The 19,557-nt window shown below is 37.3% G+C and overlaps 2 long non-coding RNA genes across 2 annotated transcripts in view; both read right to left on the bottom strand.

Moving 5' to 3' along the window:
• The window catches only part of LOC117946946, a 17,570-nt gene extending 6,504 nt beyond the window's left edge, over nt 1-11,066 (bottom strand). The window contains exons 1-2 of the long non-coding RNA XR_004657120.1: nt 10,984-11,066; nt 198-202 (exon numbers count right to left, since the gene is read on the bottom strand). This is a non-coding gene — a long non-coding RNA (uncharacterized LOC117946946). The remainder of the gene's footprint in view (nt 1-197; nt 203-10,983) is intronic.
• Nucleotides 11,067-16,334: 5,268 nt separating this feature from the next.
• LOC117946943 lies at nt 16,335-18,890 on the bottom strand. Its single transcript, XR_004657118.1, has 3 exons — nt 18,821-18,890; nt 18,780-18,784; nt 16,335-16,345 (listed from the first exon to the last, which is right to left on the bottom strand). It is a non-coding gene; the product is annotated as an uncharacterized LOC117946943 (long non-coding RNA).
• Between the last annotated feature and the right edge of the window lie 667 nt (nt 18,891-19,557).

Here is a 19,557-nt window from a genome sequence, read left to right as displayed (position 1 = left end):
TTTTTCAACATACTACAATATATGTTTTCAGAACTCCAAAGCTCGTGTTACCGTGGTAAAGTGGCTAACCTTAGTGTAGTTAACCCCCAATACTTGGAGTAGAGTCTCAGGCTCCTGGTTCAATGCCAGGTCCTAACTAACCAATTGAGCAGAGTTTGCGAGATCAGATTTTATGCTACACTATGAATTTAAATAACTTTTACTTTTCACTTTATGCAACATACTATACTATGACTTTTTTATGACTTTTCCTGTAACACCATATTATGGCATTTTTTGTCAAAACATACTATTAAAAATTACTTTTTCTGACTTACTAAACTGTGACTTTTTTCAACGTGCCGTACCATGACTTTTTTGTCACATTTTTTGACAAGCTATCGTCAGAAATTCGTTTTAATTTTTTCATCATATTCTGCTATAAATGTTTTCAAAACCTATTATTAGGTTTCACCTTGGTGCATTGGTCAAACTTGGCTGCTTTCAAGTTTCCAAGTTCTTCCAAAAGTTTTTTTGACATACTAGTACACTATGAATTTAAATCGCCTTTTTTGACGCACTAAACTATTACTCATTTATCAGTTTTCTTTAACATACATGACTTTTTTGTACATGCTAAATTGTGACTTTTTATCACTTTTTTGACATGCGGTATCATGACTTTATTTTAATTTATTTTACATACTATACCATAAATGTTTTTAAATTACTTGTCAGGTGTCACTATGGAGCAATGGTCAAACTTTCTGCCATTACCAACAGAAAGCGGTGACCCTGGCTCAGAACCAGTTCATGACTCACTTTGGAGCATAGACCGTTAATATTAATAAATATACAGTCTATGCTTTTGAGTAGAATTTCCATGTTCTTCCAGATTGTATTCGACATACTACTCCATTACTTTTTTGTCATTTTTTTGACATACTATACTAAAACTTTTATTCACTACCTTTTGAGTAGTTTCCAAGTTTTTCCAGAATTCTTTTATTATATATATATATATATATATATATATATATATATATTATGACTTTTTTATCACTTTTGTAGACATACTATACCATGACTTTTTTCCAACACACTATTCCATGACATCTTTCGATATCCTATACCATGACTTTTCCAACACACTATTCTATGACATTTTATACACACTGTATACTATATTTTTTTTTATCACTTATGCTGACATGCTATAGTATGACATTTTTTAACGAACTATACCATGACTGTTTAAAAAAATTAGTCACACTATAATATAAATGTTTCTGAAGCACATCAGATGTCACCTTGGTGTGGTGGTAAAACTTGCTGTTATTAACACTAGAAAGCAGGGACACAGTCTCAGGCTCCTTGTTCAACACCTGGTCATGGCTATCTTTTGAGTAGAGTTTCCAAGTTCTTCCAGAATTTTTTTGACATTCTACATTATGACTTTAAATTTCCTTTTTTGAGATGCCAAGTCTTATTTATCAGTTTTTTTTTTTAACATACTATACTACAACTTTTCTGACACACTATTCCATGACATCTTTCTACATCTTATATAATGACTTTTTCAGTAGTGAAAAATACATACATTTGACTTAAAAAAAAAAAAAAAATCAAAATACTATACCATGACTTTTCATCATCGACTTTTTCTGGCAAACTATACTATGATATTTCTAGACATACTATATACTATGACTTATATGTGACATTTTTCAACAAGCTACACTATGACTTTTTTATCACTTTTTTCGACATGCAATTCTATGACTTTTCTCAACATCCCATACTTTGACCTTTTTTTTGTCTTTTTTGACATACTACACTATGACTTTTTTATCACTTTTTTCAACATGCAACACTACAACATTTTACGATATTGTATACTATGACTTTTTTATCACTTTTGCTGACATGCTATAGTATGACATTTTTATACATACTTTTTTTTTAAATAAAAAATACTATACTATAACTTTTTTTATCACTTTTTCCAACATGCAACACTGTGAGATTTTTCGTAATGGTATACTATGACTTTTTTTCACTTTTCCGACATACTATAGTAAGACTTTTTAATCACTTTTTACGGGACACTAAAGTATGGCATTTTTGACATAGTTTGCTTTAAAAAAAAAAATGAAAAAAATACTACACTATGACTTTTTTATCAATTTTTTGACATGCTATACAACCTATACTATGACCTTTTTGTGATGACTTATTTATAACTTTATGGAACATTATATATACTTATATATATTTGCAAGTATATATATATATACATACATTATATATGTACCTTGACTTTTTATAATTTTTTCGACGTACTATTATTCTATGACTTTTTTAACAAACTGTACTATGATTTTTTAGAATTTTTTTTACATACTATACTGTGACTTTAAATGCTTTTGAGGAAGAAAGAGGGGGGGGCAAGGTGGAGGGTGGGGGTGTGGCCTTGACCAACTGACATGCTTTGCTTGTTTGCAAGTCTTGTCTGTCTTTCCCATTTCTATTATTCTCTGGGTGGGCAAAGCATAGAAAGGGGAGGTAACCTTTCCCCTTATGACATCATAAGGGGAAGAGTCCAGATTGGCCCAACTGAGCTTTAATTTTCTTAAGTCAGAGCAGGATACCTAGGGCTTTAGTGATATTTTAAATGATATGGAATACTGTGACTTTTCAGGATTTTTTTATGTCGTACTATACTATGACTTTTTATAATACTTTTTCATGACATACTTTTCTATGTATCTACGGTTGTCTTTTTATGTTTTATGTACCTGTAGCCTACTACACTATGACTTTTTAAATGTTTTTTATGAAATACTATTCAATGACCTTTTATAGTTTTCATGACATACTATACTATGTTTCACTAACAGTTTCAAGTCTTTATGCTAAGTTAAGTGAACCAGATTTTGCCTTTTGCTACATATTAACAGAAAATGAATAACATCTCATTATTTTCTACATTTTTTCTTATTTAATGTTTCATTTTGCATCTGCTTATTAAATGAAATATGGAAATGGGCTGTCCTTTCACCCGCTGTGATTGCCCTTACACCTGCAAGACATACTGGTTTTACTTTGACCATTTTCCCTGCAGGTCGGTGAGACAGTAAATTGGTAGATTGGTAAGAGTCTTGTCTCTTGCGTGGAGAGAGCAACTGTCAGTGTCATGTTCTCGTCTTTCCCTAGCTTCAAACTTAATTAGAGGGAGAAAAGAACTTCTTCTCTTCATCTCTTTCCATAGCGTTTCCATTTAATAATGTACCTTGACCACGGAGCACTGGGGATTAGACTGTCGTGTCATGTAGGCCGAGCCTCGGATCTACACGCATGCAGATATGAACTCTTCAATATTTAATTTCACAGGTTGTCTGTAGCGGAAGAATACCTCCTTGCGGAAAGAAAAGTACTCGGAAACTCCTGTCAGACAGGATAACAACAGAATAATGCATAGCCATGTTTGACTGTTGCCACTTTTTTCTTCATTGCAGCCTTTTATCAATTTCACTTCTGTTCTTGCAATTTCCTTTTCTGTCCTGTTTTTATGTCTTCTCACTTTTTTCTCCAACCATCTGTTTCCCTTTTTTTTAATAAACTTTCACTTTATCACCCCCACCTTCTTGTTTCTTTTTTAGCCTCCCTTGTCCTTTTTTTGTCTCTCACTGTATTCTATCTGTTCTGTGTCAGGTGAGAAGACCGGTGGTGGTGAGAGACTGTGACAGCTGCTGGAGTGGAGACCTTGCCTGCCCTCTCGTCAGCTGTCTGCTCTGCCGTGTGACCGGGGCGACAGGGTCATGACGTGCCTTGCAGAGACATGTTCTTGATGTTGTTGTGTCACTCACAGTGGAAGCAACAGCATCCTCAGCAGAGGCCACCTTAACGCTACATATTGTTACAGCAATCCCGAGCACTCCAATTTAGCATCAGCAATATGGCACAAGTTAGTCATATTGGCAGTGTAATAGACTTTTGATCTGTGCCACCTTTACTTGAAGAGCTGCTTTATTTTAAGGTACTTTTGGGGATTTTTAGCTTTATTTGATAGTGAGAGAGACAGACAGACAAGCAGTGCAGAAAGAGGGGAAGACATGCAGAAAAGGCACAGGGCCAGACTTAAACTCCAGGCTGTTATGGTAAGAACTCAGACTTTAAGGAATGCTTCACCAAGTGAGCTACTGGGATCCCACAAAGCTGCTGCTTTACTTTTAACTTTGATTGTAGAGTAGTTTAAGAGAGCCGGAGTGAGGAAAACATCAGATTGCACTCACAAAAACAGACATGGAATGTCACACTCTCCTAGGTGTGAACATTAACTGGACTTCGACTCTATGCGTAAGCATTGTTATTTAATGTGTTCAGTGATGCACTGTGGCATTCCTAACTGGGTGTTTGATGTTAATCTGTTGGAATGAGTAGAAAAATAGGAAAACATTGAACCATGTTGCATATTGCATTGAGCTTGACATGTGTCTCTATAGTTGTAACGATTGGCTGTAATTGATGGCAAAATCCATGCTTGCATTATGGATGGAAGAATAGCTAGTTACGTGATCCCCTTATCCTCGCTCCCTGATGGCAGCTATTCTTCTTCACTTGTCCACAGTAAATTTACTTATAAAGAAAATGCCATGTCTTTAGGTCAGTGGGAATTTATTACTCTAGCTCAGTTTTGATTCTGCTCGTCAGCTGGCTGTAATAGCTCTCACCAATAGGGCTGCTTTAGATGCAGATTAAATGCACACAGACAAATGAGGAGAGTTCACTCTACACAAGCACATTGATTCGTGTTAGACAAAAGAAGCAGAGGCACAGGATAAGGCTCGCTGTGTGTCCCTCCATATTTCTCGCACATGAATGCCTGCCCGCATTTTTGCGAGCAAACTGGGTTCAGCTTCTGTCGCTTGACAGGGTGAAAGTCTTTGACGTGTTCAGTGGTTTAGACTGGCCGAGGCTTTAATATGCTGATTGGTTACCCCGACCCCAACCTCCATTTACCTTGTCAAAGGTGTTGAAAACATTGGTGACTGGGAATAAGAGATTGTACGCTTTTAGTATGTGGAGTGACTGTGCAATGAAAAGAAAGAAAAGATTCAAGTTAAATATAAATAGCAGGTTGTGTGAGGACAAGGCTCTCGGCCTGACAATGCCTCATCTCCTCACAGAGGGGTGAAACAACAGGGGCTTTCGTCTGATCTCCTCAGAACAAATGTTAACACCAAGAGTTTGGACCATTAAGAAAAGTTGTTTTGTCACATTGATTTTAAGTGAAATTAGTCTGTATATCTCAGCTAATGCGATAGATTCTAATGATGTTTTGTATTGTAACATCACTCTATTGTGGCTCATTGTGCCGTGGAATGCATTAATAGGATGTTAAGTTACTTTCTTTATAATTATGTGGCTATGCCTGTGTACTGCTTCAAATTAAAAATGGCTATCTTTGTTAAACTCAACAGAAATCGACATGGACCTTCTCTCAGGTTGAGGTGTTTAATTGAATAGCACTCCTCCATCCTTGTGTGAGAGAGTGAAACACTCCCCTGTCTTTTCCCCCAGTTTCCATCCTGGAGCTTTGTAACACCTGCGTAATTAGCTGTGCAACTTGACAACAGCACATAGCAGTGATATGAGTGCACACAGACTCAGAGACAGTCACATGAATTATACTTTCGATGCATACACACAGACATGCACAAATTTCACCTGATAAAAAAAGATGTTCAAATCTGGATTTTCTGTTGACGCAACAGTTTCTGAGGACCTTTTCCAGTAGTTATTCCTCACCACCTGTTTTTTTCTTGTTCTAAATAGTTTTTTTCTCACCTGCCTCTGAGCTTTCATGGTTCTGGCTCTTGGGCTTTGTGAAAGCTGCTGCTTAGAGATTGTTTGCAGCCGCAGGCACCTCCAGCTCAGTTCCAGGGGAAAGGAAAAGCAATTCCATGCTTCGGCCACAGTGAATCCGTCTCTGTCAGTTCCGCTTCTTGATGCCCTCAAATCACATTCCCCCACCCATCCGCTCTCCCATCAGCCCTTGCTGTTCTGTGATCAGGGAGTGAGAGAGCATCAGCCTAGAAGTGAAATGAGGATGTGCTTTACATGCTCCCTTACCATACCATCCTCCTCGATGTCATTCACTTCTGTTCCCTGGCACTTGCAATTTCCCGCTCTGCATTGAAACTCTATACTTCACGCAGAAGTAGTCACAGCTTACAGTTGTGATATACCTCCTCGTCTGTCTATCAAACCTTCATACGTTGTTCTGTGATAAATAGACTTGATTCAAACTACTTTTATCAACTCAAATGCAGATTTGTTCTCCAAAAAAGTGCAACTCTGGGTAATATTTCACATGCAAACCCAGTTTTATTTGTTGTTTCATATTGCAATGAAAATATATTGTGTAGAAACAATCTTGTAAAATGTGCATATTAGTTTCTGCCCTGTTTGCCTAAAACCAAAATAAACTCAGTGTGAGTTCCATGCCGGTATTTAAAGAGATGAGCAGCTTTTGGAGTCTTTTGCCAAAATTCTGTTTTTCAAAACTATTAATACTTTGGCACTTCATATAACAGATGATGTATGAATAGCACTCTCTTTACAAGTCGAAGTATCAGTTTTATGAGGTCAACATTGAGTTCTTTTCTTGGTTAGTTTGCAAGTCATAGAAGGCTGCATTCTTTTCACACATCTTCCAGTTCACTGAAGTGACATGGCTGTAAGTTAATGAGAGGAAACCTGTATATGTTATCTCTTACAGTAGGTCACCACTTGCAAGTTTAATTTGTCCTGCGGTCAATTCCTGTCACCAACTGAATACTGTGCAGTACGTATTCATCCCTGTAGGGAAGAAATTCAAACTTGTCATGTAAAAGTTTTACATCCCACTCATTTTACCCTAACTTGTGCATTTTATCATCACTCCTTTTCCGGGTTACTAAAGTGGTTGCTTTGCCTTTGTAGAAAACAGGGACACATCACTTTTGAAAGTGATGAAGGCACAGAATGATTGATGGCAGCATATTGGATGGGAAAATAACGTTCTGGACCGTTAATTTTACCGAGTCAAGGAAGCAGCCTCAGACTGTCAACACAGGAAATGAGTAGGATTTATCTCTGACCTAGTGTTGGGTGGCTCTCTGGCGCTGGATACATAGAGAGAGTACACAGTGATGGGTTTCTAAGGTTGTGTAGCACACCTTGTACAAGCTTTAAGACAAACATAGACATTTAAGGTAACATCATTTTTGCCGATAGTTGATGTTGTTGGTAGCGTTTGTAGGTAAGGTACTTCAAATTTGTAGTTGGTAAATTATCATTGGAAACTGAATCAGGTATTAAAAACTTGATAGGTGTAGCAACAACATACGGTTAACTGATGATAGTTATAAACTACATGTTTCTAAGGTCAGAGATGTTAATTAATGCCTAATAAATATGAAAAAATCTATTATGAATCAGAGGCGTCACAGACATGTCGCTTATTATCTTGCACAGTACTTAGTTATATGCAATTACTGGTTAAATACAGTATATAATATACAGGAATGCTTATTGTGTTATGGTACATTTAGTACCATTAATATGTACTGTATATACATAAGCCCTGCAGGTTTTGGAGGCATCATAGCATCACTGTCAGGGATTTCTCTTTCCAATGTTATCGGGTTCCATTGGAGCATAACAGACCTGATTTCAGCTGACACACATATTTTCCCATGACACTTCTGTCTCCTCTCACATAAGTCACTGTCAATGACCCCCGGAGTCAGAAGAGAAGTGTGGGGGAATCATACACCCTCTCACGGAGCTGTCGATAAATCTCCCTGTGAGGTATGACAGCACCAGTGTCTCCTCAGGGTGAGCACTGGTGGTCACAATTCTTCACGACGTGTTTTTCAGAGTAATCTTAAGCTGCTTTCACACAGCGGTTCTTAAACAATGCCAGGTTCATTTATCCAAGTGACTTTGTGATTTTTGTCAGTCACACATTAGGTTTCCTATACTAAAATTTGCAGAGGTCTTCTGAGAGGTTTTTTACTCGCAGTACATTTCAAATTTGGATATGCATTATGGTCTTGAATGCATTTGGAAAGGGGTCTTTAAAATTATTACAAGTAGAATTTTTAATAAAAGCATGAGATAAATTATTCTCTGTTATACCCTGGTCTGGGTGAATACTCCATTCTGATTGGTGTCCATAAAAAAAGTGTTTAAACATTAAAAACGTAATTTAAAAAAGAAAAGAATGAATCTGTGAATCTGATATTTCTAACACTGTGAAGTGCTTCTGTGCCTCGTCCTTTGAACACCAAAGGATGGCGCTACTACTAAAGCTGCAAGAAGTAAGTTACACGGCCCCTCTGAACTTACTTTTTTTCACAGCGAGTAACGTTCAGGTTATATTGATTTAGGGATAGTCTATATCAACAAAGTTCCACTTCTGGGATTGCTCCGTTGCCGTCAAAAATTCTGAAGGATTTCCCTCTTTTCAGCAGGATATCTGTTACCTTCTGTTTTGTTTGTGTTAGAATTTTAAACTCTGGTCGATTTATGAGGACTATGGTAACTGCTTCTCAGATCTTTGCAGGGTATATCCAGACAGCTAGCTAGACTATCTGTCCAATCTAAGTATTCTGTTGAACAGCTAAAACAACTTTTAAATGTACGTATGTTCCACCAAAACAAGTTCTTTCCCAAGGCTATTTTGGAGCAGCATCGTGGCTTTCCCGGTGCTTAGTGCTGCCCATGATAATGTGATTGGTTTAAAGAAAGGCCAATAAACCAGAGCACGTTTTTCTCCCAACCCAGAATGCTGGGAGGACTAGCCAGATCCTTCTTCACTGCGCTGTGGAGGATGGTCTGGCAAATAGCTAGTTTGTCTTGTTGTTAATCATACTTTTAAATAATATTTACTGATTGTCAACTGTCCACAATTTTATTGAATCTTGCTAGGATAGCGTTAGCTTTCTGGCTCGTAGCTGTCTGAGCTGAAGGGTTCTATGCGGGACGTGGAGAGACATTTGGAGAGGCCATTGCTCTAATCTGAAAAAAAGGCAGCCGATGGAGATGTCTACAAAGGAAACATTATATTCCTAAATAAGTTCTACATTATAATTTAACTTTAAATTAATGATACCATTGGCCGCAGCAGCTATATTTTTCCTTATTGCGCTTTTACTGACATGGCCTTTTTATAGGAACAATCACCACATTCATTTTATAGCTGTCTGATTTGCTTAGTGGTACTTGGCATGCTCTCCCTCCCTCTCTGGTCTGGAGCCTTGTGGTTGGCCTTGTCTTGAACAGAATTATTAGAATCTAAATAAAGTAACTGATACAGTATACTGTATTTGCTACTACTAGTGCAGCCAGTTGACCTATAGACTGTGGCTGCACTCAATGATTCTGGTTGAGACGACTAATGTTATGATTTGGCACCACTGTTGGGCAAGTTACTTCCAAAATGTAATACATGATATATTACAATGTCATTTGAGAGTAATTAGTTATATTACAATATAACTTTATATATATATATTACTTATAGTGTGATTGAAACTGACTTTACATTATTTACAGTACTTGATTTACAGATGATATGTGAAAAGGTACACAACCTTATTATTTAAAAGTAATTTAGTTTCACTGCAAATCGCCAGAGGAAGTGGTTTTACTTTGAAGTAGCCTACACAGAAGTTTTCAGTTGTGTACTTTTGCTATTGTCACTCCCCGATGTAAGTCGAGGGCAGACTTGAGTCGTACATGCTCAGATGTAAACGGTTTACGGCATAACGCGTCATACCCGATGATAGTCGAGTCAGACCGACTCTGGTCGAGTGCATATTTTAGTTGCGCATACTCAGATTTAAATGGTTTACGGCATGACGTGTCATACTGAGATTTGTGAAATCTATGAAATAATAAACTTTTCTAATTGCAAACAATAACAGAAGATGGGAATCATTTCAAAATTGTTTTAGCTATCTATAATTGTTTATTTGCTAGCGTTAGCTCGAAACGCCATTCTAGCCTTTGTTGTGTTTGATAAGTTGTAGCTAAGCAGTGAACAAACTTTGTTAAGGTTTATTTACTGTGTTGACATTACAGAAGTCTCTCGTTAGCATCTCATGTGCTACTTGTCGCAAAGTGCCGCGTGCGCAACTCACATCTTTACTTGGGAAATTACAGCTAGCTTGAGATGAACGGGAGACGCTGGATGCAAAACTTGTCCGTCAAGCTTAAGTTGTTCACTTTGTTGTTTGTAAAACTGCAACTAATTGAACAGTAAATGGTCATAGTAAAAGACAAGCAATTTTGGCCGTCATTTATTCCACTACAGGCATAGTTACTCTCCATGGCTGACAAACATTAATTCCCTACATGGTTATACTGTATCTGTCAGCAGCTCAGACACAGTTGCCGTCTGGCCGGAGATTCAGTCTGCCTAAATGTAGGACAAACAGACATAAAAACTCTTTTGTCCCAGCTGCTATAGGCTTTTTCAACAAGTCAATGTGAGGTGTGGTCTTTGTTTTTGTTGTCTTTGTATTTATTTTTAGATGTATGGCTGTTGTTTTGTATAACCTGTGTGTTACATGCTGCTGCACAACAAATGGCCCCTAGGGGATAATAAAGACTCTTGAACCTTGAACCTTGAACAGTGCTGTCCGTGCCGACATACCGTCACCTGTTGGGACACAGATGTTGTCGTACCGTCTCTGGCTCTGGCTCTGACCACGGGAACAGTGATGGCACAACACCTCGCTTCAACGCAGCGGAACTCCTGAAATAAAATGTCTCTGTAGTCATCTTAACCATTGAATATTGTACAACAACAATAAATAATTACTTTTTATTCCTGTGAAGAAATGATTTGCAGTGTTCATCAAAAAACTGAACACCATTCAATTTGTATTTAAAATGCATTGTAACTCCTGTTATTGAGATTGTAACGAGTATAATATTACCAAAATGTACTTAGTAATGCGTTATATTAAGGCATTACAGCAAAAAGGAATACATTACTGTAATTGCGTTACTTTTCTAACGCTTTACTCCCAACACTCTTTGGCACCAAAGACAATATTTATGTGTGAATATATTATAAAGAACAATTACAACATGACGGTAACTGGTAAAAGTATTTTACTCAACTGAAACTTTATATATACATAAAATAATAACTAATTCACAATGCTGCACGGCACAGACACAATTAACTGTGTATTTATTATTAAATGAAACATTTGTTTTAATGAATTATTAGCATGCTTCAACTTAAAGAAAATGCTTCTGATAGTTTAATAGGCCTACTTCCCATTAAATGAATAATGTAGGATGGTTGCTTGACTGTATCAAATGCTTCTCTCACTGCTGGCCTGTTGGCAGTTTGAATTTAACTCTGCAAAATAGCAGATGTTTTAGCTGCTTTTTTGAGCTCTTCCTCTCTCTTCTTCATTTGTCTTTGTTGTGAAGGCATTCTCAAGCACACAAAACTACCAACACAACACCCCATATTAAAGTAATTTTCTATTTCCACTGTATAATTAAGGGTTAATGTAAGTCTTGCATAATAAAGACTCCTTCAAGCATATTCTCACATTTCTTTCCAGTTGGCCAATGTTATTATTTTGTCACATTTGCACATTGGGACTGATGAGGTAATTTTTTGGTTCCATCTGAGTTAATGACCAATCACAGTGGTGTACACTGAACATAAGGACTAAGGTATAGTCTTGTTAATTCAATTAATAACATAAAAAAATAATTTGGTCTAAGTCAATAATTGTTGTGATTGTGGGGCCTAAGGACGGATCTAAAATGTATTCCCAAAATATACTATAGACATACAAACCTAGTGCATACAAATAGTACTGTATACTGTATGTTCCCATTCTTTGCTCACAATCCCATTAGTACCTTTAAAAAAAAGTCAGCTAGTGACAGTCAATGTCAGTTAATCATCAGAAACATTCAAATCATGTGTTTACAGAAAATGTATTATTTTTAGTTGCTAACTCATGCATTTAACTATCATAAATATCTTTCTGCCACGCTTTACCTGCACCACACGCAGCTTCAATTATGAGCATATATTGAAGGCCAAAGAGTAGTGATGTTTTTGCTGTCAGGATATATCCGGGTACAGCGGAGACTTTGAACAGACAACATTGTTGATTTTATCCATTTACTATTTACACCCTGTCAATCCGACAGACTCCTAATTTCAGAGAAAATATGAAGAGAGGGCCTGAATCGTTGCTTCTAGTCCAAGGGCTTGAACTCAATCTGCACTGCAGAAAAGCATTGCCTCTACAAAGACTGTGATAGAGAGACATTGTGAGTCCTGGCATAGTAGTTTGCTACACAGTTACATGTTATCCTCAGGGGAGCGGGGTGAACGACTGGAAACTCTGGCTATTATTACTACCTTGTTTGAAATTTCAGACTAGACATGACAGTAGAGTAGCAAGTGAAGTGTAGCTACATAACCTTTTAGAATGCAGCAAATGCACAAAATGTTGTTCCAAGCATAAGCAAGTGTGAGTGGGATCCACTACTTAAACGCTACTTAAACTCTAATTAAGTTGGGTTGGCACAGTAACACCCCTGCAAGAGGAAATTAAATAAACTTTGTATTACTGCAGGAATCACAACAACAAACAAAAGTCCGTGATGGCCTGTAACTGCCTCATATAATAAAGTTACAGTTTGATAATGGAGGTGAGTGATGGCAGCTAATGAAATCAATGATCCGACTGAAGGGTCTAGTCAAGAGATTATATTATATTGCAATGACATTCTGTAATCATTTAAGTTTTTATTAGCATTGTTGGTCTTAGAACTATGCGTGTTGGTTAACAGTGTTTTACATTAACAGTGTCTTTCATAATTAAACAGACCATGAACCTCACAAAAGTGAGGTTGGATTTCTGTGAGCTAGAATGTGATTTTAGAATGCAAGATATCACAGTACAAAGTACTCTCCACCAACATTATGATCACTTTGTGATATTTGACAGTAGTTATAATTGACTTGTACTGTATTTTAACTCACTTTCTCTTTATGCTAAAAATAGCTTACTGTATATGAAATTATAATTGAAATGTGAATCTTCTTTGCCGCCACCACCACCTTTAATACACACATGACAATCACTTACTTAAGATATAAACTTGTATTTTGACTACAGGAAAAAGCCCCAGGTGTATCTAATAATTTCAACTGTGAAAAGTGTCCCAGCCAGCCTTGCCAGCGAGCACATGCACAATACCAATGATTGTTATTAAGTACACCTATGTTTTCCTGCTTTGACATGGTAAAATGTCTGCTGTGAAAAAATGGCCTCCATTTGGATAAATGTTTTAGTTGTCATTGTTTGATATTATCCATCCCAATGATACTGTACTAATGCAATGTTTCTGTCTAATGAACTAACTAACTGTATAATACTTTTTCCTGATAATTAAGGCTCAAGTGAATTTAATGAATTCAGTCAGAGGCACCACACGGTGCAATATGCTACTGACAGGGGAGCTTTAAGCTGCAAGCATCCTCTCTCATCACGACTGGTAAATGCTCATCTGTATTCTTCAGAAATCTTAAGGGAAATCAACATTAATACTTTCATTTCAGCCCAACTTCCAAGATAATCTATTATTTTGATCACAGATATAATTGTCTATTTAAGTGACAAAGATTTCATTCATTTTTGCAAGATTAGTGCATGTTCGGATTTGTTATTGAGGATTCCAAATCAAATCCAATTAAGAATTCCTGAAAAGCAATGGGCATTTCCAATTAGAATCTATAAAGTAAAACTTGTATCAAATAAATCAAACCTGCTAAACTGTTTTTCATTACAACGTAGTCAGAAAAGGAGACAGCAATGGTCGCACAGAAAAAAATCTCAGGCAGCGTTTAGTCTAGTCTCTATCAGGGACAGATGGTCTAAAACCACACAGATCTGCTCCAGAAGCAGCATATAACCACACATTATTAGTCAGTGCACACAGGCTAAACCACCTGCAAAGCATTTTTGCATGGCATTATGAAGATAATTGGGTCTTCGATATGTTCAGTGCCAGATAATGTATGGTATAAAACAAGATAGATGACGTCTGATGATATCCAAAAAGCCACTTATTATAATTTTGCATAAATAAAATAAATAAACAATCTTACAGGTATTTAAGTTTATTTAAGTTGTTTTTTTAAATCAATCAATCAACCTTGAAGGCATAATGACGTAGGAGTTTTGTTTTGTTTTACCTTCACACAAGATTTAATTCAGCATATTACAACCTTGCAATAACAATATAATTAACCTTGCTCCATCCTCAGAGTTCAACAGTGTGGCTGACAGCATGATGCAGTGGTTATGTGACCAGGACATTACAAATAGAGACATAATTAAAAAGGGATAGATCTCTAACCAGGGCTTCTATAATGACCCTTCACCGAAGACATAAACAACGTTACAACCGTGCCAACAAAATCTCAATCAAGATCGGGGTGTAATTAACAGGAACATCATACAAGTTAAAAGCCATTGATCTTCCAGTTTTACTACCCACAGCTGGCTGTTCTTGTGGACCCTGTAGGCTCAAGCCATTAGATTTCTGACTAAAGCATTGTAACAAATACCCATTTGGAGGCTTACAGGCTCTGAGAAGCAAATCTCTAAACATCAAAGCAAGGTTATGTCAGAAATCTTGATAAAAATAGCAAAAAGCCAGGAAAACTTTCAGAGGAAAAAGCAATCACCTGAAATCCAGCCCCTTTGATTTTCCACCTGAAATAAAGTTGAAGTCCTTGAGTCGTTACTGCTGCACCATCTGCTTTGGATGCAGTAGGAAGTGAGGCTCTCCATCTGTTGAATCTAAGTTTCCTCATCCTCAACCAGTCTGCTCTATTCTGGTGTTGAGTACCCAGGTGTTCCAAGTCCTTTTAAAAGGACAAGTGGTTCCAAGTATGGACTACATACATTTTAAAATTCCACTCTACTCTGGGACTGTTGCAAAATTAAAACCATGCTGTAAAAATACATTGACTGGTGTATATCTTTTTTTTTGACAGCAATTAGATTCACATTTTTCAACAGTAAATGGAGCTGGCAGAGAATGAAGATACATTGATTTTGGCTCAACCGCTCTCTGGAGCACAGCTAAAGACAGTCTTTTGACAAGACCTGTTATGAAAATGCAAGAGTGGTCTGGTGGGAATATAGTGTTTGAGAGACAGACAACCCTGTAATCTTGTCTGCTGTCGAAGCCTGGTCCTATACTAGGTGTGAGAGGGATGATATCACCAGTGTTGGGCAAGTTACTTTGAAAAAGTAATTATTACAGTTACTTCTTCCAAAAAGTAACTAAATTAGTTACTCAGTTACAAATTATAAAAGTAACTAGTTACTTCAGAAATTAACTATTGTATACTGTGTAATACATATATATGTGTGTGTGTGTGTGTGTGTATATTGTATACTTTCAACATTTCTAAATGCTCAAATGGGACCCCACCTCTACCCCCTCTTTAACGGAACTTAAAATACATGTGCATGCTCCTTACTTTATGATAAATCTAAATATTATAATTAAATGGACGCTTAATACATTATTAACAGAAGCAACATACACAAATCTAAACTATTTTAATGTGCTGTGACAAAGTGAGACTAGCCTCCAATGAAATGCCATGTATGTAGATATTATGTTTATATAGTGGATCAATACAAATAACACAATAGATTAGTGTGTCCGACTATGCGTGCTTTTGAACACCCGGCCAACTCTATCTCTGATTGGCTTCCCATGAAATTTTAATCAACCTCAGCCAATCGTCAGCATTTATGCACTTGTCTTGTGCATTGCCCACTAGATAACTATCTGATGAAAAACAGCTTCAATTATAGTAACGGGGCGGTAACGGTGTTATTAAAGATGTCCTGCCACTCGTAGTTCATTACTTTGTGGTAACGTCTGAAGTTTTACCGTGGACTCTGTAGCATTTTTTTGTGGAAAAACTGCCTTGGTTACATTGTTTCAAGCTATTCTAATGTGGTATAGAAAGCCTGCAGGAAGACAAAGGATTGTGCCAGTTCTCATTAATATTCAATAAGCTAAGCTGCTTTACTCTGATTGGCTAACAGTTAGCCAAGAAGAACAACTGGCTGTCAGCATCCTTTACCCACAGCAACTGGGTGAGCTCATGAATAGTAATGAGCTCAGGCAACATGACATGAAATGACATGACCAATTTTTGTAATTGGCCTGATTTCTCTGCTTATTTCTTTTCAGTGGCTAGAGCTGAAAGAGGAGGTAGCAGTTCATTTTCACACTCACCACATAACACACACACATATGGACCTAACATACTTCAAAAAATATAAGTAAAAACGGTTTTGTGTGGCAAGGCACCTTTAAGATGGGGAGAGTAATCAATTAAATTACTCGTTACTGAAAAAATGTTATTTATAACTTCATTATTCACATCACTGGATGTCACACAAAAAGACCCCTGATCTATTCAGCACACCTTCATATCCATAACGGACTGCTAAGAACAAGGTAAGTTGGGTTTTACGCTACTGAAAGCCTAACTCTTTGAACAACACTAGTCAAGCATAATTGAGTTGCTATAATGGAATTCATGGCTGTGTTGAAATATTTTTCACTGAGAGGAGGTTTGCATTTTAAGCATACACACTCTGAACTAAGACCAATTCTGTTCCAAAAGCGTTTTGAGTTCAAAATCACTGGGTTGTTTTTCTTCTGTTGCCGAATCATTAACAGGCTTGCTAAGTGTGAAGGTTTTGACAGGATATCATTTTTGCAGGCATTTTAATATTACAAATGCTTCTACAATCCCAATGAATAAATTATCCAAGACTTAAAACAGCAACACCTTATTTAACAATGGAATCATGTCTCACTGCATCAATGGATTTGTAATCATAAGCAGCATTTTGTGACATTTCTACTATTCAGCCATGTGAATGCTTAAAAGCGACATTATCAGCCGAACTTGAACTTCTATGTGTTCTGTAGCTGTGGAAGCTAAAAATACAAAGTGAGTACAATTATCTTGTTGTAGAAACACCAAGACAACATTTTGGGAAATAAGTGTATTCCCTTGATGAACATGACGCTACCACCATAAAAAACTAGCTAGCTTGGCTCTGGCCAAAAATAACAATTAACGTGTTATGTATTTGCTTGTAATCTGTATAAAGTGATACGTTGCAGTGTCACTTACGGTTTCCTGTCTGTGTGCTAAGCTAAGCTAACCCTGTACAGCGTCACATTTACAGATTTGAGAGTAGTATCAATCTTCTCACCTACTGTAAATCTTGACAAGAAAGCAAATTAGTGTATTTTCCAAAAATGTAACTTGTAACTGTATTCCTTTAAGCATTACACATAATCTTAAATAATCTATGCAGTATGCTACAAAGCAAAAAAGTTGCGGGTATCTGGCCTTAAACTGCCTGCTCAAGAGAAACTATAGAGTTCCTATATTTTCTCACCATGTTACGTGCATGTGGCTCATTTCTGCGGGGCTGAATGTTCGTACAATAGACTCTTCTCTATCAGATGAGATGGCAAACCTGATCCGGGGCCAATGTCTCAGTCACAGCATCCTGCTGGTCTGTTGCCCATGTCCACAGAGCATCTTTTTGACTGCTGGAGGGAACGCAACAGTCCTCTAACACCTGTCACAACCAGAGAATTGTCCTTCACAGCAGCAGGGTGAGCAAGCAGCCTAGAGGTCTGAAACAATATCACAAGTCCCATGATTTTATTTATAGCTTTAATACAAGGATGAGTTCTTCCTCTTAGTCTCATCCCTGGGGCAAATGAGGTCGACGGACAGTATCATAAAATGTTCTGGCAAATGACATTCCCAGAGACATTGACCCATGGCCTTGAAACTACAAAATGAGCATAAAAATGACCTATCCTCTGTTCTGGGCCCATACAAATACATTTGTAAATGGTGCACCTTGAGTAAGCATGTGTGGTTATGTGTCACTCTATATATAGTAGGCCTACATTTGTATGTATTCTGTGTATTCATGTACACCTCCTTCATGCCTGAGTGCCTCCCTCTTTATGTTTCATGGGATGCTGTTTCAAGGGTGAAATGATGCCTTTTAGAGGGAAATCGGCAGATCCAGGCAGAAAGGTAACAATGCACCCATACTTTTTTTTTTTTTTTTCAAATAGTCTTCTTTGTCAGATATCTATTTTGCTCAGCAAATGTGCACCCTGCTGTTGCCTTTCAACTTATACTGACACATTCACATCATTCCTACACACAGCAGGATGACAATGGCAAGAACATTTCATTTGCAGCAAAGATGCAAAAATACAAAAACATATATATTACAATGTGCCTCACACTAAAAAATGTCACGTCGTCCAACCCAATGTGGCACCGAGAACCAAGTGAGAGAGATGTCAAACTGTCAGCTGTTTTAGCCAGGCTGCTTCTCTGTTCTCAGACCCACTCACCCGTATCTGTATTTATTCATGCCCTTCAGTGTACCAGTGACTAATACCCTTCCTCCAAGAGGTTGTAGGAATATACATGAGTAATAGATCTCCTGGGAACTGATTTTTTTTTTTTATTCATATGTGCTGTCAATTGACATGTGTCTGCCATGTGACGGTGATTATGTTAAAGACTAAAGCCAGAAATTTCCACTCAAAGCAATAGAAGAACCTGACTAACAGAAACCATGACCGCCATTCATCTAATGTATAATCACAATGCCTGGGGGGTTTGAAATGTCTGATGTAAAGTGGATACAGTTTTGAAGTTTTAAGGGAGCCCTTTAACTTGTCATGTTAGATTTGCCCAGACATCAGACATTTCACATTTATTAGAGAAAAGAAGAAAGGCTTTCTGCTGCAACGGAACACACTCAAAAGTACTGAATGCACCCTTTTCACAATATGTTAATACACTGTGAAAGTATGAAGTAGCTAGTTCTCCAAGTTGAAGGTATAAATGGGCTTAGATTCAACCTTAACTAAAGGTGTAGAGTTACTAAAGACAGCAAAGGTGGCACAGTGAGTGGTGAGTGAGGTCCACTCATGTCCTACGTGTTGTCTACTGTTGCTGCTGTAATGTACTTATATAGACCACTGTCCCAGCCCACTGAGCTTTTGAATACCAAAATGTGCATTTTTGACCTTTTCTGAGGGAGAAATAAAGATATCATCTTAATATTTTTCATTGTTCCTACAGTTGCAGTTCCTACAGTTGTAGAGTGGATACAGGACATCAAGAACAGATACTCCGTCATAAGTAACAGGTATTTCTGTATGCAGGTTTGAATATCAAATAGAAATAGGATCTGCTGAGATTTGAGATGAAACCACACAGCCACATGGTCCTCAGTAGCTTTTATCAGCTACATACAAATCCCCAGGTGTTGCTGAAATTCCTACAGACGGTATTTTCCCATTCTTTACAGAAAACTACATTTTTAGTCAAGCATACTTGAAGAGGCCCCACACATATCACACATCCTTATTCCTGTA

Source organism: Etheostoma cragini, chromosome 6 (assembly GCF_013103735.1).
Source record: "Etheostoma cragini isolate CJK2018 chromosome 6, CSU_Ecrag_1.0, whole genome shotgun sequence".
Lineage (NCBI taxonomy): Eukaryota > Metazoa > Chordata > Actinopteri > Perciformes > Percidae > Etheostoma > Etheostoma cragini.
This window is presented reverse-complemented; position numbering and strand designations above follow the sequence as displayed.